This window comes from Lepidochelys kempii, chromosome 16 (genome assembly GCF_965140285.1).
Source record: "Lepidochelys kempii isolate rLepKem1 chromosome 16, rLepKem1.hap1, whole genome shotgun sequence".
NCBI lineage: Eukaryota > Metazoa > Chordata > Testudines > Cheloniidae > Lepidochelys > Lepidochelys kempii.
The window spans coordinates 9,997,162-10,011,997 of NC_136395.1; the positions used below are offsets into that span (position 1 = coordinate 9,997,162).

At 42.0% G+C, this 14,836-nt stretch overlaps 1 protein-coding gene across 5 annotated transcripts in view; it reads left to right on the plus strand.

Annotated features, from left to right (window-relative positions):
- Window positions 1–14,836, plus strand: part of EHMT1 (euchromatic histone lysine methyltransferase 1) — a 170,447-nt gene that overhangs the window by 37,992 nt on the left and 117,619 nt on the right. The window contains exon 1 of one of the 5 annotated variants that reach the window (XM_073313926.2): window positions 1,476–1,665. The exons of 3 other annotated variants lie outside the window; for them this stretch is intronic. The gene's annotated coding sequence lies outside the window, so the exon portion shown is untranslated. Of the gene's footprint in view, window positions 1–1,475; window positions 1,666–13,300; window positions 13,567–14,836 lie in introns of those variants that run through there. One more of the 5 variants, XM_073313925.2, reaches the window with a different exon arrangement.

Here is a 14,836-nt window from a genome sequence, read left to right on the forward strand (position 1 = left end):
GAGCTCTTGGCATCTCGGTGTTATAAGAATAGATTCAAAGGCATTGCCACATACTATGCATGAACTTTAGGTGAAACAGAAAACCACAGTGATAGTGCATTCAGAAAGGTCCCCCCCCCCAAGTGTGGTGATACATATCCCTATGATTTTCTTAAGCTGTTTTTTCTCCTGGTTGCGGCTTTCTTTGACTCCATGGCAGCTGCACCTTTAACTTTACAGTTCTGCATAGTTCTGAGCACGAGTGCAGGCTATAAAATTAGAAGAGTTTGCAGGGTGTGGCGGGGTTGTTGCTTATGGCTGGTTAAAAAAAACAAACTACTGTGTTTCCCAGTAATATTTCAACAGCTGTGGTTTGCCTCTCAGTACTTTTACTTTGAGTTTGAGAACATGCATAGGCCCCAATTCTGCAGTCTGATCCCGGCAGAGGGACCTTTGTAGGCAAACAGAGTTCCAGTGAAATCAGTGCGATGGTACTGAGGTGTACCCATGTGCTTCAAATTGCAGGATTGTGGCCACGGTCATTCCTAACCCAGAACTATCTCATCAGGATTCACTGGTGTACAGTTTTTTGCTGTTCCAAAATCCTGGATGGAGAGCTGGAATAATAATTTTTTGAAAAACCCAGACTGACTGAATAAACTTTCGTGTCCTCTTTCTGAGTTGCCACTGCACATTAAAGCAGGTGGAAATGTTCAAATGGCTAAGATCATGGCTTCATGGCCTTTTTTAGGCTACCGTGGCTCAGAGAAAATGGGAATGGATGCCTTGGACAGGAAAAAAACAACCCTTTAACATGTTTCAGGCTCTTTTTTCCCCTCCCAAATGCTCTTTTTAAAGAATTACAAATGCATGTTGGCATAGAAACTACAGAATCTGATTGAAGCATGCAAATGTAAAAGAAGCTTTTTCTGTGTGAACAACATAGACTGAGTCTCAGAAAAAGCTGGCTAAAATCTTTTACAAGGCAGAGAAAATTGTCCAGATGTTGCTGGAATTATCATGGCACTAAATATTTAGGGTTTTTAATTTGCATTTAAAATTCAAAAAGGCTCTGATGTAGGGAATGCAGATATGTTACCATTGGGTTTTCTTCCCCTTCTTCCTTCTTTTGAAAGAATTTATGGCCTACAAATATTGCTAAAATCTGTTTGGCTTTGAATAGTGCCAAATCCTCATTAAAACATGTGGATATTTCTGTGGTTTAATCTGTTGGAAATGTATCCGCAATCCAGTTATGTTAAATTAAGGAATAATATTGGCGTGGATGTTTGAAATATTAAATGTGGCAGTCGGAACACCAAGCAAAATGTTTGCACATTTTAATCGCTTAATGATTAATCTCTTAGTTTAGTCCGAGACCTGATCTGGAGTGCTTAGAACTGTCCCAGTTTCTCCGTTTTGCAAGGGAAATATTTGCTTCCTTTCCCCCTGAAACATCCAAAGAGCAACACAGTATCTCCTGCACCTTGCTTCCACTCACTTCCTCTTCAGCTGGCTAGCACAACTGCAGTGCCATGAGCTGAAGGAAGCTGTGGAGCATTGTAAGAAAGCTCTCACTGAGCATGCTCCTCAGCACCTACCGTGGGGTTGGAACTCATGGACAGACCAGTGTAGGCCTCTGAAATCCTTGATGAAAATCCTAAAAGCCAGCACAGCCAAACAGAGGTATGGATCACGTCGAGCTTTATTTAAGAGGTTTTTACTGCTGATTCTTCAATCCTTTGGGGTTTTCTAAAGACTGTCTTAGAGGAAATGCTTCTCTAAACTTAAATGGCTTAGCAGCACATATCAGTAGTTTGTGTCTCTGATATTTTATCTGCTCTGCTGAAGGCCAGGCTAGTTCTGGTAGCATGGAACCTTTGCACTTTTCATTTGTGCTGTGTGAGGTGCCATTTCTAAGGTGCTGCCTTTTGCTTGCATGCTGCTGCTGTTGGAAATACTCCCTTTTCATGAGTTACTTCAGAAGCAGGTAAGGCCACGAATTGCAAAGTCAATTGATTTTTATTTTTTTTTAAATTGCCTGTGGTGAGTCCCACCAAGTCTTTCTCTCTTTAATGAAGCAGAATTAAGGCAACACTTCGCCGTTTTGAGTGTCGAAGTAGGTAGGTAAAGAGAGCCATGAAATGCAGCTTACAAACCACAGTGCCTTGGGGTACATTCATAAGATTAAAAGAACAGGAGGACTTGTGGCACTTTAGAGACTAACAAATTTATTTGAGCATAAGCTTTCATGAGCTACAGCTTCATCCGATGAAGTGAGCTGTAGCTCACGAAAGCCTATGCTCAAATAAATGTGTTAGTCTCTAAGGTGCCACAAGTCCTCTTTTTCTTTTTGCGGATACAGACTAACATGGCTGCTACTCTGAAACCATTCATAAGATTAGAGCTGGGTGGATTTGTTGCATAGCATTTTGGGGACAGTTTACTTTGGATGTACGTTTTCCAGAGTTCAATAATAGTTTTTATTATTTTCTTTTTTAAAGGTAGAAATGAGGGGAACCGTGGTAAATAGGCTCATTTTTAAAAAAAGTTGTGTCCTTATTTTGGATTTTTGCCTTGGTTTTCAGATGACCTTGTATTAAAATGGGCATCTAGATGAAAAGTCGGTGCAGTTTCTTAAATAGCATAATTCCAGAAGAATGTTACTAAACAGCATTGTGTTGTCGCTGCCCCATCGGTGAGTGGGTAGCATTCGCACCCCGTCAGTTGAATATGTGATCACTCCGACTTAAAAGGGGCACTGTTTAAGGTCAAGAGGCCCATAACTCGATCAATTTTTTTTTTTGTCCTGTCTTAAAACTCCATGTAATTCTTTCTATTTGAGGGTTTGGATTAAAATAAATAAATAACTAGTCAGTGCAATTTCCTTTTTTTTTTTAAAAAAATTTAAAAATTGGCCTAGCTCTCATGAGCAACCCTACAATAACAAATCAGGTTGCTAAGGCATAATGCTGAAAAATCAATTAGTGGAATTTTCTTTTTTTGATGAATATAAGGCACCTGGCGATGGCATCACTCTAAATTTTTCAATAAAAGATACAGTAATAAACCAGCATGCGATGGAGGGTGGGGAGGAAAGCCAGCCAGCTGCAGGAGGGAAATAGGTTTCAAAGGATTCTTCTTGGTGGCTGTGAAATGCACCAGAACTGTGGGCTTTGGAGCACTGATGCTTTCCTATGATTGATATATAGGTTCTTCAGGGGTGCTGGCTGAAATTCATCCCTCCCATCTCCCCTCTTTCTCCTGCATACCACACGAACCACAATTAATTGGGTTTTGTGCTGGGAATGCCGCTGCGGATGGGGGAGGGACAAAATCTACCCCAGAGACATGAGTACAGGCATAATTGGTTTTCCATTCTGCGGACTGGTAAGTGGTCACAGCCTATCTGTGTCCCTATGTGGGAGTTCTGGTTACTGTATCCAAGTGCCAGTCCAGTAGTCCCTCTGTGCCAGCCTAATCAGGTTTGATGGAGAGTACCCAGACATGGAGCTGGCTCCTGCAAACTGCTGGCTTACTTTGCTCCAGCCCAGCAAACCGCTGTAAGCATGTGAACAATCCTCCTTAAAGTGCTTTGTTTGACTGGGGCCAGAGGGCTCTGCACCTGGGCTCAATTTTGCCATGGTGCACGGAGGATAAGGATGCAGACACATGGCCATTCTGCCTCCTCCTCCCACAGTAACAATGTGAGGATTAGATGCTGTCTTGCACAGACCTTTTGCACCTGGGTGCTCTTCACCTTTTCAGATTTCAGAGTAACAGCCGTGTTAGTCTGTATTCGCAAAAAGAAAAGGAGTACTTGTGGCACCTTAGAGACTAACCAATTTATTTGAGCATGAGCTTTCGAAAGCTCATGCTCAAATAAATTGGTTAGTCTCTAAGGTGCCACAAGTACTCCTCACCTTTTCAGAGTAAATCTGGATGCTGGAGTGTTTAATTCGATGGTTTAGGCACTGTCTTCTGGAATCTTTAGTCTGTAGTGGGATACTTACAGTGCCTGTGCCCAAGAGTAAAAACATCTGATGTAAGAGGTAGGGACTGTGACCTAGCAGAGAATCCAGACAAATAGAAATGAACAGGAACCCTGTATTTCCAAGGGTCCTAGTTTACAAAGGCTTTTTTGAGGGGAGATTTTAATTCCAAAATTCATTTCCTCCACCAATTTTTAGGGAAATTTCCCAGCATAGTTACAGCAAGATAATTATTCTGCTACAGTTATATTGGGTTAAATCCAGGCTTTTTAAGTGGAGTAATTATACTGGAATAAAGTCACTTTAATTCCAGAATAGTGTGTCCACATGGGGACATACACCGATATATATATAATGGGATAATTATTCTGGTATAACTAGCCCTTTCTAGTGGCTGTTCCGTCACTCCAAGGGTAAGAGGTTGGAAGAGCTTCCAAAAAGCCAGGAGCCCTTCCCCCTATTCCCTGGCCAGACACACACATTCTGCTGGTTGGGCGCTTAACAAGGAAGAAGATCTGTGTCTATCCTTAGGTTAAATTAAAGAAAGAAATGTTCATTGGAATCCTGTACATACAGTCAGAGTGGGAAAATGGGTCCTAGTAAGCTGGGCTTCCTCTTCACTGGTTGGCTCAGAGGAGTGTGTATATGTGTTTTGTGGTTTGAATTTTACAGTTTCTGAGACCAGGACAGGGGATTTGGCAGAGTTTTCAAGCAAGCTCACCTGTTTTTGGAGGACAGCAGCTGCCAGTTAACTCTGCTGCCTAGACACCATCATCCCCTGCATTCTGAGGACCAGCAGGATCTGTGCTCCAACTACCATCTGAAGGGGTCTATAGGAAGAGGATTAGAAATGGAGGGTGGGGGGGGAGGAGAAAGAAAACACTGAAGGTAAAAATAAGGGAAGAGAGACCAGATCAGAAGAAGAAAAACTTGGCATAGAGCGATGAGGAAGAAGAGAAATGCACCCAAACATTTAAGGGGATGAACAATTATAGACAAACTAGTGGAAGAGAAAGCACAGATGTTAAAAAAAGACTGAAGAAAAGACACCTAAAGATACAGACTGAAAGGTGGAGAATGGATGAAAAGGGAAAAGGATGTAGGAGGGGAAGAAGCAAGACCTAGTAACTTACCCCTGTATTATGTAACAAGATGTTTGCTTTATCCATCATTCGAACCCATGATTAAATGGTGATTTGGCTGTTGAAAAAATAAATCTGAAAATTGTGCTGGCATTGGCCTGGGAGGGATGACCCTGCCCTTCCCCCAACCTACCCCCCTGTGGAGGCAGAAGATTCCCCTCATTTAAGACACTACAGCTGGCTGAGTAATGTCTTGATGCTTAGAGGCCCTGATAAAGCATGTGAATGGCCATGTGGAAAGAGAGTTTAGGAGGATTATACTCTGTGCTAGTGAATACATATTCTGTGTAACTCATGCTTCCTAAGGCATGGCAATAGCCTGTCTACCTTGTTGTTCTTTAACACTATAAAATGACTATCACAATCTTAGGCTCCATCTTGACTTCTAAAAGAGATGTGTTTTTACATCAAGATAGCTGTGGTGAAATAGCTATCTTAATATGAGACCCCAGTGGAGACAAGATATAGGTAGGTTTGACCTCAGTGTAGCTAGTGTAGGTCAACACTATACATCCGACCTGGGGTTCACCTCGACTAGCAACATCAAGATAAAAACTACAGTGTCTTCTCTCTATTAGGATTTTCTGTCAAGCTGGCTATCATAAGTGAGCCATCTCAGTGTCAAAGATGCACCTCTTTTTTTGCAGTGAAGACACAGACACAATTTAAAAACTTTTCCCCTCTCCGGAGGTGCCCGTTTTCAATGAATGTAACATTTACAGGGGAGTTTGGGAACCAGGCAGTGTGAGAGTTGGATTTGGAAATAAGCGTGCCATTGATAAGCACTACGAGGTAGGTTGCAATGTAATGGCACACTGAAAATGGCTGTCTGGGTAGGGTACCTCATGGAACAGACTCCTTAGCCAGAGCTTTAGCTATCACTCTTCTCAGTGCATTCTGTAAATCCGACAAAGAACCTGGTTCAATATTTTGCATGGCAAGATGAGGACTATCAGTGCATGGGCTGACATCGAATCAGAAATGTGGGACTGGAGACTCAAGAGGCCATCAAGTCCAGCTCCCTGGGCTGAGGCAGGACCAAGTAAACCTAGACCATCCCAGACAGCTGTTTGTCTAACCTGCTCTTAAAAACCACCAATGACCAGGATTCAGCAACTTTAAATCCATTATGATCCTGATGGAGTACTGTTTGGATGTAGTTTTTATAAGCGAAGTGACAGTAGCTATTTCCCCTTCCTTTTCCTCAAATAGAGTGAGAGATGCCTAGATTTAAGCATAACTGCACAGTAGCATTACGAGGGACAAAAGAAATGACTGCAACAGAAATAAAAATGTGCTAGAAATGACGGAGTGAAAAATCCACTCGACTCTCTCATTTGTTTAGCATGCTTGCGAGTGTCCACTTTCCACAATTTAGATCTGAACAGAATGTCTGATTTAGTAGCATCCCTCACTGCAGAGAGAGTTCTGCTTTATGAAGATGTGGGATTAGCATTTCGCTACTGACTGGGGCATTGGAATTGTACTGAAGCAGGAATAAATAAAGGTTTTTATATACTTTTATTATTTATGACTGTGAACCATGTTTCTTTTGTTTGTGTGTTGGGATGGATGAAGGCTGCTTGTTTGATTCATGACATCCATTCCAGTCCTCTGGAATGAGGCATATTTAGATTTAGATATGTAATGTACAGCACTGAATCGGAATTCCAGCAAAGCTTTATTCACTCCAGAATGGATGAAGAGCATTGAATGTTTTCTGAAATGACAGGCGTTTTAGATTGCCTTAAAACTGATCTTTCAGACTATTCCTTCTAAAGGAAGTTTTAAAATAAGGTCTGGAGCTCCAGGCATGTCAGTTTACTGACCTGTAAATATTCACCCTTGTAGGTTTCACACCAACATCTGAGGCACGTCAGGAAGGGGGAATATCAAAAATCCTAGCACAGTACTGGCAATGCCAAAGGGATTTTGCCATTATAACCATCTGAGTTTATATAGTTGTTATCATGAAGTGCCCGAATGGGCCTCTCCCCACCCCCTTTAAGTGGAGAGAAAGGGAAAATGCTACTCAGCAATCCTTCCCACAACCACACGATGATTCCCTACAAGCAGTCAAGGTTTAAGATACATTTGCATTTAGATCATACGTTTGCTTATTGCTTAAACCCCAACCCTGCAGAGAGATGGATGTAGGCAGACATCTCTGAGGAGCCCTGTTGACTTTAATTAAGGCTCCAGGTGGGCCCTGGGATCTGCTGCCATGATTTTCTTTTGCAGGGTCAGGGCCTTATTTAAGGTCTGTAATGTTTGGGCTTTTCACTCATGAAGTGGAATGGTACAAAGTATACACAAAGAATGAAAAAGATTATTTTACTTCCTAGAAAGGTGTTTCACTATGTACCACATTTTGCCAACCCTATACTGAGTGGTGTCTTACTTTGCAAGTTGTCCCATAGGTTTCAGTGGGACCGTTGTGGAGGAAAGTACTACGTAATGTGAGTAAGTGAGGGTGGCAGGATCGACCCTTGTTTTCTTGTGTAGTTGAGGCTGTGAGGTGCTTTGCCAGCCCAGTTCCCTTGTTGCTGTTGCTGTTGCTCTCTAGTGACAGCTAAAGACACCAGGGGCTCAATAAAGGAGCTAAATAATATTTGCAAGGTGATCTACCAGTATTTAGCTTGACATTAACCTGTTTGGGGAAAGATCACCACACAGACTGTGCTGAAGCCTAATGAATGTGCCGTGGTAACGCTGTATAAAACACACACCTCACTGCAGTGAAAAGGTTTCTGGTTTGCATGTTTTCTACTGCTGACTGTAGGAATAGGATGGCTGGTCCTGGGAATCTTTCTGATTGGCTAAATCCTACCCTCATGGGGTAAGTGAAAACAAGATTTAACTCCCGAAGTACAACAGGAGTGATTAGATCAAAGGCCTACAGGGATAAATTGAGCAAAGCCATTCAGTCAACTGAGTCTGAAGTATCCTCACTAAGGCTAATTCTGGTTTTCTGGATGAGATCAAGTGAGCACGTACTAGGAATGATCCAGCTACTAATAAGCCTCACGTGAAACTGCAGAGCTTTCACTTACCAAGTGGGAAATGTTACCCAGCTGCTGGAGGAAAGCAAGCTGACTTGAGTTTATTTAATTGAGGCCTGAGTGATCAGATTGTTGATGACACCTGTGAGTAGGTTTCCTGCCTTAAAAGATCTTGAGCCTGATTCTCCATTACCCATGCACACTGTGCGGTCACACTTATGCAAAGTGGGGTGTAAAATGCTACCAAGTTAGAATAGTACTGCACTGGTGTCAATGACCGCACAAGGTACAGGAAAACAGAGGATCCGGCCCCTTGTTCCAAAGATCAGCCGTACCCTCGATGCAGGATTGTACTTCAGGGCCAGAACCCAATACACAGTTGTAAAGCTCAGCACCTGGAGAGCTAGTCTGAGCCTAGTACAAAACATCAACATGTTGAGCCCTGGGCCTTTGCATTTTTCTTGCCCAATGAGAGTTGGGGAAAGAGTAGTTTTTGTCGGTAGACAAAGTTCACCCCAGTGTAACTCCTTTGACTTCGCTGGATTTACACCAAGGACAGATATGAGCTACTGTGTCTGCGAGAAAGCAAAGAATAGCAGAGAGGCTGGATTGCTGAATTGAAAACATTTCAAAAGCAAGTGGCCACTTTGCCTAGCACAGCACTCTGAAAACTCAGAATAATACCACTAATGTTTTGCATTTATCTGGCACCTTCTCTCTGAAGGTCTCAAAGCCACTCCAGATGTTAACAAATAAAGCCTCGCATCTTCCTGGCCAAGATCAGTCAGCTAGCCTATGGCAGACTGAGGCCGTGTCTACACTACAGGGGGAGATCGATCTAAGTTATGCAACTTCAGCTTCATGAATAACATATCAGAGGGTAGCCGTGTAGTTGAATGTAGCTGAAGTCGACGTACTTGAATCTACTTACTGCAGGGTCCACACTATGCGATGTCAGCTGGAGACGCTCTCCCGTTGACTGCGCTTCTCGTTCAGGTGGAGTACAGGAGTCGACGGGAGAGTGATCTAGACCCACTAAATGGACTGTCGATGCATTGATCGCCGCATGTCGAACCCCCTGGTAAGTGTAGACAAGCCCTCAGGAACAGCAACTACTTCCTATACTCCCCATTTTCTGCCATGACAAAGGCTTATTCTTATAGAAGATGAATGTTGGGCCTTTGTCATGGCAAATTATGAAACATATTTAAATAGGATGGTTAAATAGGCCAGTACACCAAATTCCATGGCTACCTTTCCTCTTTTAAATTAGTGTTCACACATCTCCAGGAACACGAGTGGCCCCAAGCATTCATTCTTTGTTACTTGGGTATTTGCAAGCAGCATGTGCTGGGGCACTAACAAGGGTGCAGAAGAAAGGGAGAACGGGAGGCAATATTTAAACTTGTTAACAAGCAAGTGGTCTGACCCGATATTTTTACATATCCTGTTGTTGCCATATTACATTGTTACCTAAAAAACTGGCAAATGTTTATTGGTACAAACCATGTGATGTAGCAATTCCTGCTGTCAGCTGCCTGACCCTATTAGGCTGTCCCTGCCACTCCAGCAAAGAAATAATTTTCACAACAAGTGGTTTTTCTGAGCTTGCTGCTGGCAGTGACTAACTTCTTGAAGGGTGACCTCTTGTGACACTGACCGGTTAGTGTCCAAGTGTCACAAACTCTAAAACAGCAGGATGCAGTCAGGTTTAAATACTGGTTGAGCAGTTATCATAAAAAGAAGTGCCTTGATTAAAAGTGTAACTTTTTGTTTAAATACATTTTGTGTACAAATTTTCCCCATCAACTAAAAGTTATTTTTGGAGAGGGGAATATATAAAGAAAAATAACATCACTGCTCCTTCTGTTTGGTAATATTTACTCTTGTTTTAAAATAATTAATGCTGGGATTTTTAAAGGAGTTAGATGCCCGAATCCCATTGAATTTTGAAGTCAGACCCAAAGTATCTCAAATTGGGAAACCAAAAGCAGAGGCCTAAATGTTGGCTAAAGTGGCATGCCCGAGGTGACACAGTGAATCAGTGGCAGGGCCTGGAGTAGAATCTAGGTCCCTGAAGACCCATCCTCATGCTCAGTACACTAAACGAAGAGCTTGTCTATGCCACCCTTCAGTCTGGACCCTGCAGTGGTGTGAATAGCAGAGTGTCCCCAGAGTGCTGAACTGTAACACCCCCATGTGGATGCTGGGGGAGCATGAACTAAAAGGTTCCTAGGTCACATTAACATAATCCTGTTCTGAAGAGGTTTTTGTTCGTGTGACGAGGAACCTTTTAGTTTGTGCTCCCAGCATCCACATGGGGGTGTTACAGATCAGCACTCTGGGGCGCTCTGCTATTCACACCCCCGCAGTCCAAACTGCAGGGTAGTATAGACATAGCCTAAGGCCACTTTTCAAACTTTTGGCCTTTGCCTCCCTGTGCCTCAGTTTTTCTATCTATAAAATGGGCAAGTTTCATTATCGCCACCTTTTATACAGCACTTTGGGATTTAGAGATGAAAAGTGCTAAGTATTTTTATTATTTGTAGTAATAAAATTAAGAAGATTATAATCTTTCCTTATATCCACTTTTAGGTGATTTTAAATGCTCTTTTGGGTATTTAATGTGTCTTTGTATTTGAGACACATAGATAATTAGGGCTTGGAAATTGTCAAAGCCTCCAAGAACATCTACATTGGTTTGGACAAATCTAGTATTATAAGAATAAGCTGCAGGAGGTGAAGAGGTACATTTGTGGGGGGATGGCTAGAGAATTTGCCTTTGGTATTACAGTATTTCAGACTGGGCTATGATTGGAAAATTGCGTTAAACCAGTTAAATGCCATTCCCTGTCAACTGAAAAGTCAATGTACTGACAATGGATTTGCTTTTAAGATAGAGCTTCATGCTCTAAGGCAATGGCTCTCAACCAAGGGTACGCGTACCCCTGGGGGTATGCAGAGAATTTCCAGGGGTACATCAGCTCATCTAGATATTTTCCTAATTTTATAACAGGCTACATAAAGAGCACTAGCAAGGTCAGTACAAACTAAAATTTCATACAGACAATGACTTGTTTATACTGCTCTATCTATAATCCTATGATTTTGGCATGGGTTTTTTTTTACTAAAAGTCATGGACAGGACATGGGCAATGCACAATAACATCATGGAAACGTACACAGGGCTGGCATTAGGGGGTAGCAAGCAGGGCAGTTGTCCAGGGCCCCACGCCACAGGGGCCCTCCCGAAGCTAAGTTACAGGTGGTGGTACTTGGGTTTCGGCTTCACAAGTGAAAAATAAGCTCAAGTATCATTTTGAAAGGTAAGTACAATATTTATATTCCAATCACTTTGTTTTATAATGATATGGTAAAAATGAGAAAGTCAGCAATTTTTCAGCAATAGTGAGCTGTGACACTTCGGTGCTTTTTATGTCTGATTTTGTAAGCAAGTAGTTTTTAAGTGAGGTGAACCTTGGGGTATGCAAGTCAAGTCAGACTCCTGAAAGGGGCACGGTAGTCTGGAAAGGTTGAGAACCACTGATCTAGGGCAGTTTCCCTTGACACATGCATGTTTTTAATGTCAAATTTTACCCTTCAGGCTACTGCCTGGGTTCTACTGTAAGCATGTTCCAGTGGGTCACAAGGTCGTTCCATCAGTAAATTGGCATTTTCAAGCAGAAAGCCTCTTCTAAAACCCTCTGATGGATAAGAGCTGAAGGCCTGATTTTTAAACATTTCCAAGCATACTCGTTGCAGATTAACCTTGCTGAAGCTTTGGACAGAGTACTGTTGAAAATTAGGTGATTGATGGCACGGAGGTCTCAATGCCTTGCTCTCCATTTGCAAGAAAGAAATGCAGTTTTACTAGATATTGGTGATGTGGCTGTATTCTGGGGATCTATAATCTACTATAACAATAAGTCATCAATTACGAGGACTTGAAGGTGGTTTGCTTTGTTTTTGTAGATCAAGTAAAGGTAAACACTTAGCTTTTACCATTAAAAGACAATTTAAATAGGACAGAGGTTTGTAGGTTGCATCCCTTTCCCCTTCTCTGTAGCTTGCCTGATTTCCTGGGCATCAACCACACTGCGGGTTGCATTCAGAATAACAATATGAGGTATGCTGGGGCCAGTTCTCCTCTCACATCAGCTTCTCACATCAGTTTCTCCATTGATTTCATTGCTGTTACTTGTGATTTAAACACATATAAGGGAGAGCAGAATCAGGCCCACATCAACTCAAGCAGAGATTGCAAGCTGGCCTTGAGTTCCAGCTTGTTTTAAGATGAACTCTGTGCTGAGTCAGTCTTCAGAAGAATATGCATTAGGAGCCATCACTTTATTTGCTCTTTTATATGTATTCATTCGACTTTCTGAGTCCTGATTTTCAGAGGTGCCAAGTCCCAGCATCTCCAGATGAAGTCAATGGGAGTTGCAGGTGCTCAGCACCTTGGCAGATCAGGCTCTAGCTCAGTGATTCTCAAAGCCGGTCCGCTGCTTGTTCAGGGAAAGCCCCTGGCGGGCCGGACCAGCACGTCCCTTGGCCTGTGCCACTTCCTGCAGCCCCCATTGGCCTTCAGCTCGAGGACCTTTCCGTATGAACAGCCCTACGAGAAGAGTTATGACTGTGTAGTAAGGCTGCCTTTGCCCATAAACCCTAATGCATGCCCTTGGCCTGAAGTTTTGGAGATAAAACTAACAAAACAAATCTGGGAAAGGTTACTGTTTCTGCTGGAGCTGCGTTGATGGCAGGTGTATTTTGAACTGTGCTAACATACCTTGTGGAACTGTGTTAAGGGTTTCCCACTTAGTCTGCTCATCCACTGGAAACAGAATACCTAGTCTAGGGTATGGGATTGAATCTTGATTTCCTTTCTTTCTTTCTCTACCACTTCCCAGGGAAACAAAGCAAATGCCTTGGGCAGATAGCTACTGAAAAGGGGGTTTTATATAGTTGCAAGCCAGTCTGTCCCCTTAATGAACAATTGGCTTGCTGCACTGTCTGACTATTGATAGTTCTGTAAGAACCTTGATGGTATGTGAAGCAGCTTTAATTCCTTTTTATCAACAAGAGTTGCAGGTGCATCTTCCTTATATTTTTTTTTAAAAAGGCAATGCTTACAAATTGGTCTTTGTTTCCAAGGAAACAAACCTGACATGCTTGAGCTGCACGAGTTGCAAATGCTTACATTTAGCAGACATGCCGCAGGATTATATGGTCTGCATATTATTTTTAAATTACCTTCAATTTAAAGGTAAAGAGAGGAGGAGGGGATGGAATTCGTCAGCAGGCTATGCCAATTTGTGTGTAATTAAAACCTAAATAATATCTTAGATTTGCCTATTATGATGTAAGGAGAACACTGACCTGCACTGAAAATGACGGACCTACAACACATCCCCATAAAGAAAGTGTCATGGGGCCAAATTGCTACTTCAGTTTGTGAGTATGGGTGATATGATGAAATGTTTTGGGAGAACTAAAGGCTTGCGTGGATATAAACACACACTTTTTACATAGTAAATTTATCATGGTCACTTTACTAACTGTCTTGCATAATGACAGGTTTCAGAGTAGCAGTCGTGTTAGTCTGTATCCGTAAAAAGACAAGGAGTACTTGTGGCACCTTAGAGACTAACAAATTTATTAGAGCATAATCGGATATGAAGTGAGCTGTAGCTCACGAAAGCTTATGCTCTAATAAATTTGTTAGTCTCTAAGGTGCCACAAGTACTCCGTTTCTTTTTACCAACTGCGTTGTACTCCAAAATATACTATGGTGAAATGCATCTCACTGATGCTCTGCTCGAAAGGATGTGTGAATAGTGAATGTCAATACTTTGAAAGTGAACGGGAAGCCATCATCAACACTTTACTACCCCCAAAATAATTTGGTTAAAGCTAAAAACTACTAATTGGCTGTGGAGTGCTATATTGAATTTGTGTGCGTGTGTGTATATATAAATTGTCAATTCATTGCATACCAAATGTAAGCTACATGCGAGAAATGTCCACCTGGCATGTGAGTATGCTGTAGATAGATGAAAACGGTACCTTTAACTTGGTTTATTTCATTAAATATATTTGAATCCCCTTTTTGTCATTCGGGTGGCTCTAATTTGCCTCCTTGGAAATTTAGCTTAGAAAAAGAGGCACTCTCCTGACCCAGTTACCCGCTAAGCTAGTCCAGGGATTCTGTGAAATGCTGTGTTGTGAATATCAGGTTGTTCTTCGAAGGCCCAAAACAGTTGCATTGAAGTAGACACTGTACATGAACTAAAGAAGTGTTAGTTATGGGATGCATAGAAAACCCCAGTGTCAAGTAGTGGTGCGCATGGACGGTTAACTGATTTCAGTGTCCAGAGGTTTTTTGGCTAAGACCCAAGATAAGGAGTAGGGTGTAAAATAAAACTTTGTCAGGGCCAATGGCTAGTTTTGTGCCCATTCCTGCAAACCGTTACTCATACAACTAGTTTTTCCTTATGTAAGTAGCCCTGTTGAACTAATGGGACTACTCACGTCAGTAAGGAGTAAAGGTTTACAGAAGAAAGTTCATCGTTTTCACAAGAAGAGTAGTTCACAAGATTTGCACTGTGCCAGTGAAAAATGCCCGATGGACTTCAATATTCAGTGACTTTGTGTATTTTGTAATTTGTAAAGAAGTTTGGAGGGAAAAAATGTATTTTGCTGAACTAGTGTTGAAAAATGAATT